Here is a 17,311-nt window from a genome sequence, read left to right as displayed (position 1 = left end):
AAAGGATAAATAAAGTGTGGTGCGTTTATGTTGTGGGATATTATGCAACAATGAAAAAGGACAACGTACTTCTTTGTATAATGTATAGACACTCTCATGTACAGAATGTGGAGTGAAAGAAGACAGACAATAAAGACCGAATTCTGCATAATTTTATCTACATAAAGTTTAAAACCAGGCTAAAGTAATCTGTGGGGGCAGAAATGAGAAGAGTGGTTACCTACTGACTGGGAGGCATGAAGGGGCCATCTGGGGTGCTGGTAATGGTCTGTATCTTGACCTTGGTGCTGAAGAACACATAAGCTTACTTTGTAAGAATTCATTGAGCTGTACACTGATGACGTGATACTTCAAAAAAGTTTTATAATAAGGCAGGGGGGAGGAAGAGTTAGGGAAACACAGACGTGTCTCTGTTGGCGAGCAGGTTGGATTCCACTAACTGTCCTTGAATCCGTTTGTTCCTTTATCCAAAGGGACCACCACTCACTCCACCTGTTCATGGCAGCAGAGGTAGTATACCTTTTTATTTCCTGGCACTTAGCCTTCCATCAAAGTTTGTGGGCCAAAATTTCATAAGCAGAGAAGCTTCTATTTAGAGCAAGGCTAAGGGCATTAGCGATTTATGACTTCATTCATTGATTCATTCATTCAGCCATCAAAGACACGATGAGTTATGTGATTCTGGAAGCCTTTGGCTAGAACTATTCATTTCTAGATGCCCTCTCATCAGCAACAGGACATTTCAACCCATCTGGGGAAAAAGTCAGAGGTGGGATGGGGACTTTAAAAACTGCCTTCTATCCCATGTTCCCTAGATTTCTGAATTGGGAGGCTAATTCCTGCCAGAGTGGAAGATGACAAGGTAGTGACAGCTTTGAAAGAGGGTGTACTAGTTTCCCAGGGCCCCCATAACAAAGTACTGCAAACTGGGTGGTGTCAACAACAGAAATGTCTTGTCCCATCGTTCTGGGGGCTAGAAGTCCAAGATCAAGGTGCGGGCAGGGCTGGTTCCTTCTGAGGGTGTGAGGGAGAATCTGTCGCAGGCCTCTCCCCTAGCTTCTAGTGGTTTACTGGCAATCTTTGGCGTTCCTTGGTGTGTGTCTGTCTCCAAATTTCCCCTTTTTATAAGGACACCAGTCATACTGGACTAGGGCCCACTCTAATGACCTCATTTTAACGTGATTACCTCTGCAAACCTTATATCCTAATAAGGTCACATTCTGAAGTACTGGGGGGTTAGGACTTCAACATACAAGCATATCTCGTTTATTGCACTTCGCTTTATGGTACCTCACAGATACTGTGTTTTTTACAAATTGAAGGTTTGTAGCAACCCTCAGTTGAACAGTGCCATTTTTCCAATAGCGTTTGCTCACTTCGTTTCTCTGAGTCGCATTTTGGTAATTCTTGCAATATTTCAAACTTTTTTTACTGTTATCATATTCGTTATGGTGATCTGTGATCAGTGGTCTTGGGTGTTACTATTGTCATTGTTTCGGGGTGCCACGAACCGCACCCATGTAAGATGGCGAACTTAATCGATAAATGTTGTGTGTGCGTTCTGATCTCTCCACTGCCTGGCCATTCCCCCATCTCTCCCCTTCTCCTTGGGCCTCCCTATTCCCAAGACACAACGATATCAAAATTAGGCCAATGAATAACCCTACAGTGGCTTCTAAATGGTCAAGTGAAAGGAAGGGTCGCATGTCTCTGACTTTAAATCAAAAGCTAGAAATGATGAACTTAGGAAGGCACGTCGAAAGCCAAGATAGGCCGGAAGCTAGGCCTCTTGCATGAAACACTTAGCCAAGTTGTGAATACAAAGGCAAAGTTCTTGAAGGAAATCAAAAGTGCTACTCCAGGGAACACACAAATGATAACAAAGCAAACAACCTTATTGCTGATATGGAGAAAGTTCTAGTGGTCTGGATAGAAGCTCAAACCAACCACAACATTGCCTTAAGACGAAGCCTAATCCAGAGCAAGGCCCTAACTCTCTTCAATTCTATGAAGGCTGAGAGGGTGAGAAAGCTGCAGGAGAAAAGTGTGAAGCTAGCAGAGGTTGGTTCACGAGACTGAAGGAGAGAAGCTGTCTCCAGAACGTCAAAGTGCAAGGTGCAGCAACAAGGGCTGATACAGAAGCTGCAGCAAGTTACCCAGAAGATCCAGCTAAGATCATTAATGAAAGTGGTTACACCAAACAACAGATCTTCAGTGTAGGCGAAACAGCCTTCTATTGGAAGAAGCTGCCATGTAGGACTCTCATAGCTAGAGAGGAGAAGTCAGTGCCTGGCTTCAGAGGACAGGGTGACTCTCTTGTTAGGAGCTGATGATGCAGCTGGCAACTTTAAGTTGAAGCCAATGCTCATTTACCGTTCCGAAAATCCTAGGAGCCTAAAGAATTATGCTAAATCTACTCAGCCTCTGCTCTATAAATAGAACAACAAAGCCTGGATAATAGCACATCTGTTTACAACATGGTTTACTGAATATATGGAGCCCACTGTCGAGACCTACTGCTCAGAAAAAAAGATTTGTTTCAAAATATTACAGTGTACCCAAATGCTCTGATGGAGATATGCGGTGAGATTCATGTTGTTTTCATGCCTGCTAACGTAACATCCATTCTGCGACCCATGGATCGAGGAGTCATTTCGACTTTCAAGTCTTATTATTTGGGAAATACATTTCATAAGGCTATAGCTGCCACAGATAGTGATTCCTCTGATGGATCTGGGCAAAGCCAATTGAAAACCTTCTGGAAAGGATTCACCATTCTTGATGCCATTAAGAACTTTCGTGATTTGTGGGAAGAGGTCAAAATATCACATTAACAGGGATTTGGGAGAAGTTGATTCCAACCCTCTTGGATGACACTGGGGCGTTCAAGACTTCAGTGGAGGAAGGAACTGCAGATGTGGTGGAAATAGCAAGAGAACTAGAATTAGAAGTGGAGCCTGAAGATGTGTCTGAGTTGCTGCAATCTCATGATAAAACTGTAACGGATGAAGAGTTGCTTCTTATGGATGAACAAAGGAAGTGGTTTCTAGACATGGAAACTACTCCTGGCAGAGATGCTGTGAAGATTATTGAAATGACAACAAAGGATTTAGAATATTACATAAACTTAGTTGATAAAGCAGCGGCAGGGTTTGAGAGGATTGACTCCAGTTTTTGAAAGAAGTTCTACTGTGGGTAAAATGCTATCAAACAGCATTACATGCTACAGAGAAATCGTTTGTGAAAGGAAGAGTCGATTGACGTGGCAGACTTCATTGTCTCATTTTAAGAAATTGCCACGGACACCCCGACCTTCAGCTACTACCACCCTGATCAGTCAGCAGCCGTCAACATAGAGGCAAGACCCTCCACCAGCAAAAAGGTTACGACTCACAGGAGACTCAGATGCTGGTTTGCGTTTTTTGAGCAATGACGTATTTTTACATTAAGATATGTACATTTTTAAAGACATAGTGCTATTGCACCACTTAACACATTATTGCCCGGGGGATTTTTGCAGAAACTAACGCCTGTGGCCGGCGATTTGTTCTGTAAGTGAATATTGAAACACCCACGTTTGAGTAAATATCAACAACATTTTTGCACTTAATGTATTTATTTGAAACTTTGAACATGTCTTACTAAAGCATTCTAATATTTCGTTAGAGTGTGATAGGCGGTATAGCAGGCACCTCTGTGCAGGGGAACAGAACATCTATTACAAATATGCCGTGTTTCACTGTGCTTTCCCCTGGAAGAGCAGACTCTAAACTTTCTGGCGGCTTTTTTTAATTTTAGTCCTGTGGGTATTATTTCCTCTAGAAGATGTTCGTTTATTTTACCTGGTGGTCGACAGGGTGGGTCTTTGCAGGGGGCTCTTTCAGAAATGCCACAAGAAGGACCAGGTGCGGGACTACCACTACGTTCACCAGGATTGTCAGTTACCCATTCTCTAACAAAAATTGCTTGTAAGTCTTTTTATTCTGTGCACTAAGGCTACAATAAATTTTTTTTTTTTTTTTTTTGCGGTATACGGGCCTCTCACTGTTGTGGCCTCTCACTGTTGTGGCCTCTCCCATTGCGGAGCGCAGGCTCCGGACGCGCAGGTTCAGCGGCCATGGCTCACGGGCCCAGCCGCTCCGCGGCATGTGGGATCTTCCCAGACCACGGCGCGAACCCGTGTCCCCTGCATCGGCAGGCGGACTCTCAACCACTGCGCCACCAGGGAAGCCCAGGCTACAATAAATTTTAAACGCATTGAATACACCACAATTAATCAAATAGAAACCCACTTTCTTATACCATTTTCCAGTTTTCCAGAGGATATTGGAGTTTGCCAGATATTGATCAGATCGATCAGCTCCTTTCATATATTTGTCGTACTCTAATATACAAGTGGGCTTAGTCATCTGATGTCCAGTCCTCCTAACTTTCCTGTAGATGCTGTGGAGGAGTCATGAATAATGTCGCCATGCGGACTAGCCTCTTGTCTTTCCATATAAGAAGAATCACTTCTCCCTTCTGTAAGAATGTCATTTCCCCCCTCTGTAGATTTTTAGCTTTCTCCTTTAATTGGTTTGGTAGACCACGACTCTCTTATAGTCCCACAAACTCTGGTTTTATTTTTCAACAATATTTCAGATGTGGACACACTGTTGTAATGATTGTCTTGGTAAATATGGTGCCATGAACCAAGATAAGGTTGTAGGACCGATAATATTGTTTCTTGCAGTTTCTTTCCTTCACCCGTGTAAATCTCAAGGTTGCGTATATATCCAGTTTCACTTTCGCTAAGCACCCTGACCAAAATTCCATATCTTGTAAGTTTTCCGGGATTATAGGTTTTGAATCTGAGTCGTCCTCTCCACTTTATCTTTGCCTCCTCAAGTGATAGCCTTGTTTGGGTATGTAGATCGGTTGAAATTTTGGTAGAAAATAATACAAAAGAGATTTAACTTTCGAAATTCTGTCTGCAGGAAGCGGAGCTTCTGAGTTATCGTTAAAGTGAAGAAATGTCATTATTTGTTTGAACCTTCTTCTCGTCATAACCTTTGGAAAGGTAGGTGTTTCAAGTAAGGGATCAGTTGGCCAATATTCTTTCCAGTGTGACTTTCTTACTTGTCCCATCAAAATTACTAATCCAAGAAACTTCTCCGTGTCACTATTGGTTACATCAGTCCATTTTAAAGCCTTATCATACTTTTTATATGATTTTTCATTGGGTTGGTGATACAAGTTTGTTTGAGAAGCGACCAACTTGAAAAAGCCGTTCCAAAAATTAATTCTGTTGTTTTACTAACACTTTGCAGGTTATTATATTCAATAGTTACACCTGACACACCTGTAAAGTCTTCTAATTTTCGTGAAATGTGAAGTCTTCGAATTTTCAATCCACTCTTCTGTAGAAGCAAAGGAGCATTCTCCAGCACCGTGAGTTTCATTTTCATTTTCCGTATCAGAATCAATCACTAAGGTTTTTTGTCTTTTGTTTGGTCTAATATTCACATTGTCTGAATCAGAACTATATTCTGAAGAACTGTCATCTTCTGAGATGCTAGTATATATGTTGCTCGGACAATCAGAGAAAGTATTGGTATCTGCATAAAATTCACCAGGAAATTTTTCTTCACTCCAAACTTTGCGACGCGTCATTTTTGAAAATTTTACGGTAGTAAACTTGCATTTATAATATACACAAGGTTGGAACAAAAACCTAAAGGAGCAAAATGTGAATGATAGTGAGAATCATAAGTTGTATAATGGACCCTTGATCAATTTTAAGCTCTAACAGCTTCGCATGGTGATGTTAATTGTATCACTCTCTAAAAACGTATTGACATGTCTCCGGTCAATAAGGTTCGGGTAGCAAAAGATGTATTAATACGTCTCCGGTCAATAGATTGTTAATTGACTATAGTATAGTGTAAACGTAACTTTCATATGCAATGGCAAACCAAAAATGGGTGTGACTTGCTTTATTGTAATATTCACTTTATTGCGGTGGTCTAGAGCCAAACCCAAAGTATCTCCGAAGTCTGCCTGTATATTTTGGTGGGGGATACAATTTAGCCAGAGGGGATGACTCCATTCAACACTGTCCTTCCCTGTCCCAACACTGTGTCTGGCTGATGAGGGACTGGTAGCTTCTTCTTTTTCTTTTTAAATTTAATTTTCATTCTATATTGGAGTATAGTTGATTTACAATGTTGTGTTAGTTTCAGGTGTACAGCAAAGTGATTCGGTTATTCATATACATATATCCATTCTTTTTCAGATTCTTTTCCCATATAGGTTATTACAGATTATTGAGTAGAGTTCCCTGTGCTATACAGTAGGTCCTTGTTGGTTAACTATTTTATATATAGTAGTGTGTATATGTTAATCCCAATTCCTAATTTATCCCTCCCCCCCACCTTTGGTAACATAAGTTTGTTTTTGAAATCTGTGAGTCTGTTTCTGTTTTGTAAATAAGTTCGTTTGTATCATTTTTTCAGATTCCACATATAAGTGATATCATGTGATATTTGTCTTTCTCTATCTGACTTACTTCACTTAGTATGGTAATCTCTAGGTCCATCCATGTTGCTGCAAATGGCATTATTTCATTCCTTTTCATGGCTGAATAATATTCCGTTGTATTTATGTACCACATCTTCTTTATCCATTCCTCTGTCAATGGACATTTAGGTTGCTTCCATGTCTTGGCTCTTGTAAACAGTGCTGCAATGAACGTTGGGTGCATGTATCTTTTCGAATTATGGTTTTCCCTGGATATATGCCCAGGAGTGGGATTGCTGGATCATATGGTAGTTCTATTTTTAGTTTTTTTAAGGAACTTCCGTACTGTTCTCCATAATAATTGTACCAATTTACATTCCCACGAACAGTGTAGGAAGGTTCCCTTTTCTCCACGCCGTCTCCGCATTTATTGTTTGTAGACTTTTTGATGATGGCCACTCTGACCAGTGTGAAATGATACCTCATTGTAGTTTTGATTTGCGTTTCTCTAATAATTAGTGATGTTGTGCAGCTTTTCATGTGCTTTTTGGCCATCTGTATGTCTTCTTTGGAGAAATGTCTATTTAGGTTTTCTGCCCATTTTTTTATTGGGTTGTTTGTTTTTTTTTGTTTGTTTGTTTGTTTTGTTTTTTTTGTTTTTTTGATATTGAGCTGCATGAGCTGTTTGTATATTTTGGAGATTAATCCCTTGTTGGTTGCTTCATGTGCAAATATTTTCTCCCATTCTGTGGGTCGTCTTTTTGTTTTGTTTACAGTTTCCTTTGCTGTGCAAAACGTTTTAAGTTTCATTAGGTCCCATTTGTTTATTTTTATTTCTATTTCTCTAGGAGATGGGTCAAAAAGGATCTTGCTGTGATTTATGTTATAGAGTGTTCTGCCTATGTTTTCCTCTAAGAGTTTTATAGTATCCGGTCTTACATTTAGGTCTTTAATCCATTTTGAGTTTATTTTTGTGTATGGCATTAGAGAATGTTCTAGTTTCATTCTTTTAATGTAGCTGTCCAGTTTTCCCAGCACCACTTATTGAAGAGACTGTCTTTTCTCCATTGTATTGTCTTGCCTTCTTTGTCATTGATTAATTGACCATAGGTGTCTGGATTTATTTCTGGGCTTTCTATCCTGTTCCATTGATCTATATGTCTGTTTTTGTGCCAGTACCATACTGTTTTGATGACTGTAGCTTTGTAGTATAGTTGAAGTCAGGGAGCCTGATTCCTCCAGCTTCATTTTTCTTTCTCAGAATTGCTTTGGCTATTCGGGGTCTTTTGTCAGTAACTTGTTAAGCATGTGGGGAGGGGAAAATGGTTGGCCTGAAGGAGAATTAAAGTGTCCCCCAGAGAGAAGGAGGAAAAGCTATGGAAACATCATCATGGCTGCAGGCACAGGCTCAGAAGCCAGGCAGGTTTAGTTCAAATTCTGGTTCCACACATGGACCCCCACTCTTATTGTATGACCTTGACCAAGTTAAAGTTAGGTTCTTTAAGCCTCTGTGTCCCCATCTCTAAAGTTGGGACTCGACTTCCCACTTCCCAGGGTAGTCCTAGGGCTCAGCTTCGATCGTACATGTGAGGTGTATTTTGCTGGGCTTCATGCCGGACAGCACATAAGACAAGTGAGGAATTATTGTTTGGTCCTGGAAGAGACTCAAGGAGGGCAGAACCGTTCAGTCGGGGTTGTAGTAGCTGTGGAGAGAGCAGTTTTAAAATGATTAACCATTTTTTCAGTGATTTAAGGCATATAGGGGTCTGTTTTTTAAAATGCAAACCCTGTAGAAGGGTTCTAGGTGAAAAGGGCCTCTCCGCAGTATATGCCCTAGGCCTTCAGGCCCACATCCCTAGAATTTCTTTTGATACACAGATGGGACCACAGCAGATGCTATCTGTCGTACCCACTCACCTCCCCTGGATCACCTCCACCCACTCCCAGAGGCACCTGCAGACATTTCTATCAAAGTTTACCTCTTCCTGTATCTCTCTGTGTCAGGATGATCGCTGGCCAAGGAGATATCTGCTGGAACTTGGGGTTGGCTGGAAGTAAGTGTCCAGGAATGAATGCCCCTCGACCAATGAAGGACTGGAGTTGGTGGATAAATACCCCAGCTTCCTAGCCCCTTGGTGGCATGGTCCTGAGGCGCGTTCCACACAGACCCTTAGAGGGTCCCCACGGGACTGAGCCCCAGATGCCTACAGCAGGAACCCACTCACTGATACAGCCTTTATCGGCATCGCCCCGCCCTGTCTCGCTTCCCTCTTCCTCACTGTGCTTCCTGGATCACCTCCCAAATAATGACATGCACCCAGATTCTTGTCTCAAGGTGTGCTTTGGGGGAAATCCAACGAAGACTGGGACAATACTGTCGCACACTGGTCTGCACGGAACATTCTTCAGCCAGCAGTATGGCTCCCAGACCTTTTCCCATCAGCACATACTGAAGGTCTGTTTATCATTCGAAAGTCTGGGTGCGCCATGTTTAATTTAGCCAGTCCTCTTCCGATGGCCATTTAGGTTGCTTCCAGGTTTGGCCTGTTATGAACAATGCAGCAATGAGCAGCTCCGTGCACGTATCTTTCTGCAAATGGGCAAATCGATCTGAAGGATTACTTTCTAGAAGTCCAATTGCTAGGTCAAAAGCTAAGGGAACAGTTTAGCTCAGGACCCGAGGGTGGAGCTGGAGTTCAAGATTGGAGGTGACAGCAGTAGAGCGGCTCAAGCCTGGGGACACTGTTTGCAGTAAGGAACCAGCCTGCCTGAAGAGGGGCTTCCCTTCTGCTTCCCCTGGAGTCAGTGTTTCCAAGAAGAATCCCACCGTCCGTTTCACCTGCCCACACCCCGCTGCCACGTTCATGCCGTATAGTTGTTTTTCGAGCCAAAGTCTCCATTATTCAGATGAAGAACGACTTGTTTTGAGAGAACGCACTTCTGAGATCTTCCTTCCGGCTGATGAAATTAATTTTGAAGGTAGGAGGAATCGGGGAGGAGGCCAGGAACGAGTCCATAGCACACGCAGGGAGTGTTTTCTATAATTTGGCGACGCTTTCCACTCGTGTACACTTACAGCGTTTGCCTGCTCATAAGCCTGTGCAGAAAACAAATTTTAAAAGCATCAGAATACTTCTTTGTTCTCCTCTCGAGTTATTTTCTGGCTGCTGGCTGCCTACTTGATCTCACCTTAAGATGCAGAGAAAGGTGCCTCAGACCTTGCTCTGGGGACTTGAACTATCAGAGAGATGAGACGTCCAAGGCTGGAAGCGGCAATGGCAACCACTGCTCAGCAGGTCAAGGTTAAGGGCAGAGAGGAGGGAAAGGAGTACTCTTTCCCTGTCTTTTCCTTTTTCTTCTTTCTCTGGTGTTTCCTTTTCATCCTCTTTGTTTCCTTTTGTCATTGGAGGCGGGGAGCAGGGGCAGAGACGACACACACCACACAGCCAGGACTCATGTGGCCTTAGGGGATGTTCTCTCAGCTGCATGGGGACCATCCCACTCCTGGAGCTGTGAGTCATGGGGTCTGGAGAGAGAGGTGGCAAAGGGAGCTGGTCCTTCCTGGCACCCCGGCAGAAGTGGGAAGTTGAATTCTGACCCTGTTGCCGAAGGTGTGCAATTCAAAGGAGGGATGTGGTCAGAAGTGATTGGGAGGGGTGGTGATGCTGAGCGGCGACCTTATTTATTGAGCGCTGACCCCCCTGCCAGTCCCGTGTCATCAGACAGCCCACAGTTCTCTTCCTTCATATCCAAGGGAAGCCACTGTGGCTGAAGCGTGGCTGAGGAATCTCAGACGTGCACAGTCTCCAGGTGGCTGCAAATCCCGCCCCTCCCCCAGCTCCTGCTGCCCGTCTTGCGCGCTCCTGACTCCCCCGTTGAGAAGCAGTAGAGTAGCTGGGAACGGGGACCCCGGAGCCGCACGGTCTAGGCTAGAATCCCAGCACTGCCACTGACCAGCTCTGAGACCTTGGACGAGTTACGTAACTGCCCGTGCCCGTTTCCTCCTCTGGTTGCTGTGAGGGTCGGTGTTTGAGAACTGATTCTAACAGTGCCTGACGCATGCCCGGCACTGAGTATAAGAAGTGTTTGTTAAATTAAAGTGGTGGTGTGGCCCCCTGGCCTGTGAAATGTAGCAGCCTTGTACTGAAGGTTTGGAGGTGATGGTGGGCGGTCACAGGACAGTGAAGGACGAGAAGCCACCTAAGGACGGACACACCAAATCTATAGCTACACGTGGAACCGTTTCCTCAGAAAACTAGCTGAGCAGCTCCTTCACGTCAGCAAACCAGAAAAGAGCCACATCGAGGAGGGAAGGACGGGACTTCCCCGGCGGTCCAGTGCTTAGGACTGTGCTTGCAGTGCCGGAGGCCTGGGTTTAATCCCTGGTTCGGGAACTAGGATCCTGCAAGCCATGCTGCACAGCCAGAAAAAAGGAGGGAAGGAAAGGCTGAGACACACTGTCACCATAAACCCCACCCTGGCATGGCGACCCACCATCAGGAGGGAACTCACAAGCCCGGAGCTTCTCCCTGAGGAGTGAAGGGTTTAAACCCCACATCGGGAACCCCAACTTTTAAGACCTGCACCGGAGGTATGAGTCCGCGAAACACCTGGCTTTGAATGTCTATGGGGCGCGCATCCACGAGACCCAAAGGTCCATAGCAAACCGAGAAAGAGCTCTCAAAGGGCCCATGTGCAGAAGGAACTTCAAAGCGAATGTCCCACAATATCCTGGCTGACTACCCTCATTAGGCATCCATCTCTGGCCTCTGTCACCTAAGCCTCCGAGGGCTGCAGTTTTGCAGTTTACTTCCTCTCCCTTTTGAGACCTTTCTCCCTCCAACTCTCTTGCCCAAGCCTGGAGGAGTCTCCGCCTGCCTGTGGAAAACTCAAATTTCTCATGTCTCTGGTCCCAGAGCAAGTTATCTCCCTGTGTTCCAACTTCTCCATTCTGGGTGCTGGCCTGCTGTGGTCCTTCTTCGTGAAAACGTTGATGTGTTTTCCTGAGCGGAAGCCCCATCCACCCTGGGTCTCCATCCTTAGTGACCTATACGTGATCTTAGTTAATCTTAATGATGCTGAGTTCTGCGGTTACCCATTTTATAGCTGAGTAGATAATGACCTAAAGAGATTGTCACAGAACCACTTGGTCATGGAGCTAAGGTTCAAACCCAGTTCTGTCTGCCTGCTCCTAACCATATAAGGACCCCGTATTGCCTTCCCATCCCCCAAAAAAACGATTTTAAAGGAGACCAGAATTTCTGTGCCTTACTCTCTGAGTGACCCTAGGTTCCGCTAAAAACACTATTGCTCCTACCACTATGCAAAACAGTATGGCGGTTTCTCAAAAATTAAAAATACAACTACCGGCTGATCCAGCAATTCCACTTCTGGGTATTTATGCAGAAGAGTTGAAAGCAGAGAAGAGAGATTTTTCACACCCATGTTCATAGCAGCATTATTCACGGTAGCCAAGAGGTGGATGCAACCCAAGTGTCCAACAAAGGATGAGTGGATAAACAAAATGTGGTCTGTCCACACAATGGAATATTATTCAGCCTTAGAAAGGAAGGAAATTCTGCCATGTGCCGCTACGTAGATAAACCCTGAGAACGGTATGCTAAATAAAAGAAGCCAATCCCATAAAAACAGACTGTATGATTCCACTTGTATGACGTAGCTTGAATGGTCAAATCCGTAGAGACAGAAAATAGAAGGGTGGTTGCCAGGCACTGGGGAGGAGGAGAAGAGGAGTTATTGTTCAGTGAGAACAGTTTCAGTTTTGCAAGATGCAAAAGTTCTGGAGATCTGTTGCACAACGATGTGAATCTGCACTGTCCCCTTAAAAAATGCTTGGTCAATTTTATATGATGTGGTTTTTACTACAATTGAAAACTCTGAAAAACTAAAAAGAAAATTTTAAACATGCTTGCTTCTCAAATGCTCGACGTTTAACCCACCCTCTGACCCTGCGTGATTCTTTTGAAATCTCCTTTAAGAGCACAAGTCCTGGACCGATAGATCTGACTCTACTGGGAAATTGCTAAAGCTTGCCCAGGCCATCTCCAGGCAAGATGTTTCTTTACACCTGCTCTGCCCAACTGTGCCGAGTTCGGAGAATCTTAACACGTTGCGGGTGTCAAGACCCTCTTAGAATCTGATAGAAGTTGCCACCCTCTCCCCACCTCCACACCCTGAATGCACACATGCATGGACACCAATCATTTTCCTCATGATTCAGAGGATTCCTTGCTACCCTGGGTCCTCTCCATGGTCTTTGAAGGACCCCAGAATGAGATTCCCTGTGTCTCGCTCACATCACAGCGCCTCCCCTGATGGGTTCAAAGATTTCATTGTTAGTCATCTGCCTTCCCTCTCGGTGAAATCAGGGAAAGGGAGAGCTTCTTATAAAAAGGTTGCATGTGGCATCTCATTCTACCAGAACGGTGTTATATTATCTGTGTGATAAGTCACCGTAAGACATCTCTATGTGTACAGAGTTGTGTGTGTGTGTGTGTGTGTATGTAAGTATAGCTACTCTAGGGGCAGTTAATTAGCATTTGGAAGAAACTAATCAGGAACCCAGACTCCAGAAGTGGCTACTGAAGTACTTCACATCTCCAGATCTAAATCTACACCAAAAAAAAAAAGAAAAAGGGCTTCCCTGGTGGCGCAGTGGTTGAGAGTCCGCCTGCCGATGCGGGGGACACGGGTTCGTGCCCCGGTCCGGGAAGATCCCACATGCCGTGGAGCCGCTGGGCCCGTGAGCCATGGCTGCTGAGCCTGCACGTCCGGAGCCTGTGCTCCGCAACGGGAGAGGCCACAACAGTGAGAGGCCCGCGTACCGCAAAAAAAAAAAGAAAAGAAAAAGAAAGAAATTGACACCAGAAAGACCTTTAATTAGCACAGGTATCTTAGAAATATCAAGAAACATGGTTTAAGAACAAGGTCCTACTGTATAACACAGGAAACTATATTCAGTATCTTATAATCAACTATAATGGAAAAGAATCTGAGAAAGAATGGATCTATGTATACGTATAACTGAGTCACCTAGCTGGACATCTGAAACTAACACAACATTGTAAATCAACTATACTTCAATAATAAAAAAAGATTATGGGGGGACTTCCCGGGAGGCGCAATGCTTAAGAATCTGCCTGCCAATGCAGGTGACACGGGTTCAAGCCCTGGTCCGGAGCAACTAAGCCTGTGCACCACAACTACTGAGCCTGTGCTCTAGAGCCCGCGAGCCACAATTACTGAGCCCGCGTGCCACAACTACTGAAGCCCGTGCACCTAGAGCCTGTGCTCCGCAGCCAGAGAAGCCACCACGATGAGAAGCCCGTGCACCGCAATGAAGAGTAGCCCCCGCTCGCCGCAACTAGAGAAAACCCACGTGCAGCAATGAAGACCCAACGTGGCCAAAAATGAATGAATGAATGAATGAATGAATGAAAAAGATTACGGGCTCCTGACACCCTCAGCACGGTGCTCTAATCTGGAGTTCCATTTGGCCTCCTACCGTCTTCCCATGTCCAGAGGACTGTGGTGCCTGGTTCCCCCAGAAGTTCGGCTGACGCCACCAAGAGAGTATCACTGCATCTCCGTCAGAAGGACGCTGTGTGCAGAGTGCATATTGGAGCACCTGCAGATGGAGTGGGTGTTACCAAGCCTGCAAGAACAGGTTGTAGCACTGTCCTTGTACCTGCTTCCTAATAATCATCATCTAGCTGGTCAAATTCCACCTGAAGTTTGCTTTCATTCTAACATGCCACCTGGCAGTGGGTGGTGAGGAAGGACAGGTAGGGCCCCAACCGATTTCCCTGGCACCTTTCCTGGCAGCAGGATCAGCTCGGGGACGCCCACCAGCTGTCCAAGTTGGATGAGACTTTGCTGTATTCAGGAATTAAACCGTGCCATTGGGACTCAGTTTCTCCCTCTCTCTCCTCCTGGCCCTGGCTTCATGCTTAGATTCCCTACTGATGGCAAGATGGTGGCAGCATCTCCTCATATGTACTCTGGTTCAAGTTTGGCATGGAAAGTAACGAGGATATTTTCCTGAGAGCTCTAATGAAAGTCCCCAGAGTGAGTCTGATTACCATTTTGACCTGACTTGCATCAGGTAACCATCCCTGCCTGATCCAATCACTGATGCTGGGGAAAAGATGTTCTGATAGGCTGGGCATGAGTCACATACCACTCCAGGCAGGGGTGTCAGCTCCCCCAGAACCCCATGGCTTGAGAGTAGTTAGGGGTGAGTGGTGGATGAAAAGCTGCCCACAACTTCTTTGCCACTCCTCTCATTGAGAGGTAGAGTCCATTTCCCCTCCCCTTGAATCTAGACCAGCCTTACGCCTTGTTTTGACCCCAAACATATGGTAGACGTGACACTGTGTAAATTTCAAGGCTGGGCCTTACGAGATCTGTGGATTCTGCTTTCGCTTGCTTGGAACACACCCTCACAGAATGCTGTGAGGAAGCCCAGGCAGCCATGTGGAGAGGCCCACGTGGGGGAGAATCTTGGAGCCCTGGCCAGTATCCCCAGCTGATCTCCCTGCCAGCACCCAGCACTACCTGCCAGCTGTGTGGGTGGAGCCATCTTGGACGGTCCAGACCAGCTGGGCCTCCAGACACCACAAGGAGCAGAAGAACCACCCAGCTGAGCCTAGTCCACTCACAGAACCATGAGAAATAATGGTTATTGTTTGAAGTCATGAAGTTTGGGAAGAGTTTGTTACACAGCCATTGACAGCTGATACAGAGTGGCCCCCCAGTTGAAAATCAGAAGGTTTTCCTGGAAATTAAGTGAGCGAATACTAGATGGACAACGAACAGGAGTCCACCACAACCATCTACTCTGTGTAGTCAGCTCTGCCTGGCCCTTGATGGACTGAAGAAAACACGGAATTTCCCGTAGCAGCGTTCCAGTGTCTGCTCACCAGTTTTGTCAGTGTCCAGAGGCAGTTGCTGCAGCAGCTGGGGAAGCTTCCTGATTGCAAACTCACAGCTCCAGCGGTGGATTTTTTTTTTTTTTTGTGGTACGCGGGCCTCTCACTGTTGCGGCCTCTCCCGTTGCGGAGCACAGGCTCCGGACGCGCAGGCTCAGCGGCCATGGCTCATGGGCCCAGCCGCTCCACGGCATGTGGGATCTTCCCGGACCGGGGCACGAACCCGTGTCCCCCGCATCGGCAGGCGGACTCTCAACCACTACGCCACCAGGGAAGCCCAGCAGCAATGGATTTTTAAATACAGCTGCTCCATTGGTGACTCCCCTGGCAGGTCAGGATTGCAGGATTCTGGGAGTCATTTCTGGAGACCCAGCCTAGAGTTTTCACAACAGCCCTTCTGTAATGGGTTGGATGGTGGCCTCGCAGAAGCTCTGTCCACGTCCTAATGCCTAGAACCTGTACATGGGACCTGATTTGGCAAAAGAGGCTTTATAGATGTAATTAAGTTAAAGATCTTGAGATGATATCATCCTGGATTACCTAGGTGGGCCCTAAACCCAATGATACATGTCCTTATAACAGAGAGAGGAGGAGAAAACACAGAGGAGAAGAGGGCCGTGCGAAGACAGAGGCGGGAGTGATACAGCTACAAAGAATGCTGACAGCCACCAGAAACTGAAAGAGGCAAAGGATTCTTCCCTAGAGCCTCCAGAGGGAGCGTGACCTGACCTTGATTTCAGACGTCTGGCTTCCAGAATAGTGAGAGGACCCACTTCTGTTGTTTTAAGCCACCCAGGTTGTGGTCGTTTGTTATGATGGCTTCAGGGAACGAATACACCTTCCAATGATTTTGTAAAAGCACGGGCTTCCCTGTATTAAATCCCTTTCTGCATAAAATACCTCGAGCAGTTTCTGTTCCTTGCACTGAACCCTGAGTGGTACAACTCCTTTCCCATCCTGTCAATGGAAGACCAAGCAAGCCAGAATGCATATGGTGAATAGGACCCAGGGACATACTTAGGTTTGAGGCTTATAACATGGTACCATCCGTGGTTCTGCCGGCAACCTCACAGGCAGGTATAGTTTTGGGGCAGAGTTCACCTCTGCCAGGAGCCCAGAACCTTCGCAGTCTGGGAATACGGAACCAGGCGGGACCCAGGGATGCCCGCCTCTCTTTCCTTTATCCCACGGAGTCCAAAAAGAGCTGGAAGCCACCACAGCAGGACGGAGAGTCTCTACCCGAATGTCGATAAGAGGCTCCATCCACAGTCACTTCCTAAAGAACAGGCGGTCTTGGTCTGCTCTCTTTCTCCATACCGCAGCTCTACGTTTCAGCAAGAAGATGTGGGTGACTCTGAATCTGTGTCTGTGTTTCTGTGTGTACACGTGTATGCATTTCTGTGAGCTTTTTGTGTTTGGTGTTTGGATGTGTGCATGTATTTGTGTGTGCATATATATAGGTATGCGTGTGTATTGTATGTGTGTGTGTATTTATGTGTGTGGAGGGGGGAGTCGGGAGAAGTAGTGCCCGTGGTAACTGTTAACACCGTACACTTGGGAGGCCGGAGGTGGTCTCTTGCTGCTCCTTGCCACGGTGCTGTTAAAATGACATTGCTGTGGAAAAATCCTTTCGTTCTGCAAGCGTAACCGCGAAAACCAGGATGGGCGAATTCTGCTCCATGGGAACTCATGGCATCTGCTTCATCCATGGAGCTCCTAAGCCAGAGCGCTGCAGCCCCTCGTGGCCATTGTGTTGGGGATCAAAATAAAAACCATGGAATTCTCTGCTGGTAAAAGTGACATCACCACGATGCTTCTCGGTACATTCTCTGTGGCGCCTGTGTTGCTGGTTATTAAGTTCA

General features: G+C 45.7%; 1 long non-coding RNA gene across 1 annotated transcript in view; it reads left to right on the top strand.

The window, feature by feature from the left end:
* LOC117310415 (uncharacterized) overlaps positions 1 to 16,557 on the top strand; it is a 261,394-nt gene extending 244,837 nt beyond the window's left edge. Inside the window, exons 16-18 of the long non-coding RNA XR_012329167.1 lie at positions 4,977 to 5,059; positions 5,310 to 5,430; positions 16,032 to 16,557. This is a non-coding gene — a long non-coding RNA (uncharacterized lncRNA). The remainder of the gene's footprint in view (positions 1 to 4,976; positions 5,060 to 5,309; positions 5,431 to 16,031) is intronic.
* The last annotated feature ends 754 nt before the right edge of the window (positions 16,558 to 17,311 follow it).

Source organism: Tursiops truncatus, chromosome X (genome assembly GCF_011762595.2).
Source record: "Tursiops truncatus isolate mTurTru1 chromosome X, mTurTru1.mat.Y, whole genome shotgun sequence".
NCBI classification, from domain to species: Eukaryota; Metazoa; Chordata; class Mammalia; order Artiodactyla; family Delphinidae; genus Tursiops; species Tursiops truncatus.
The sequence above is the reverse complement of the archived record's forward strand: the minus strand, read 5'-3'. Positions and strand labels throughout refer to the sequence as shown.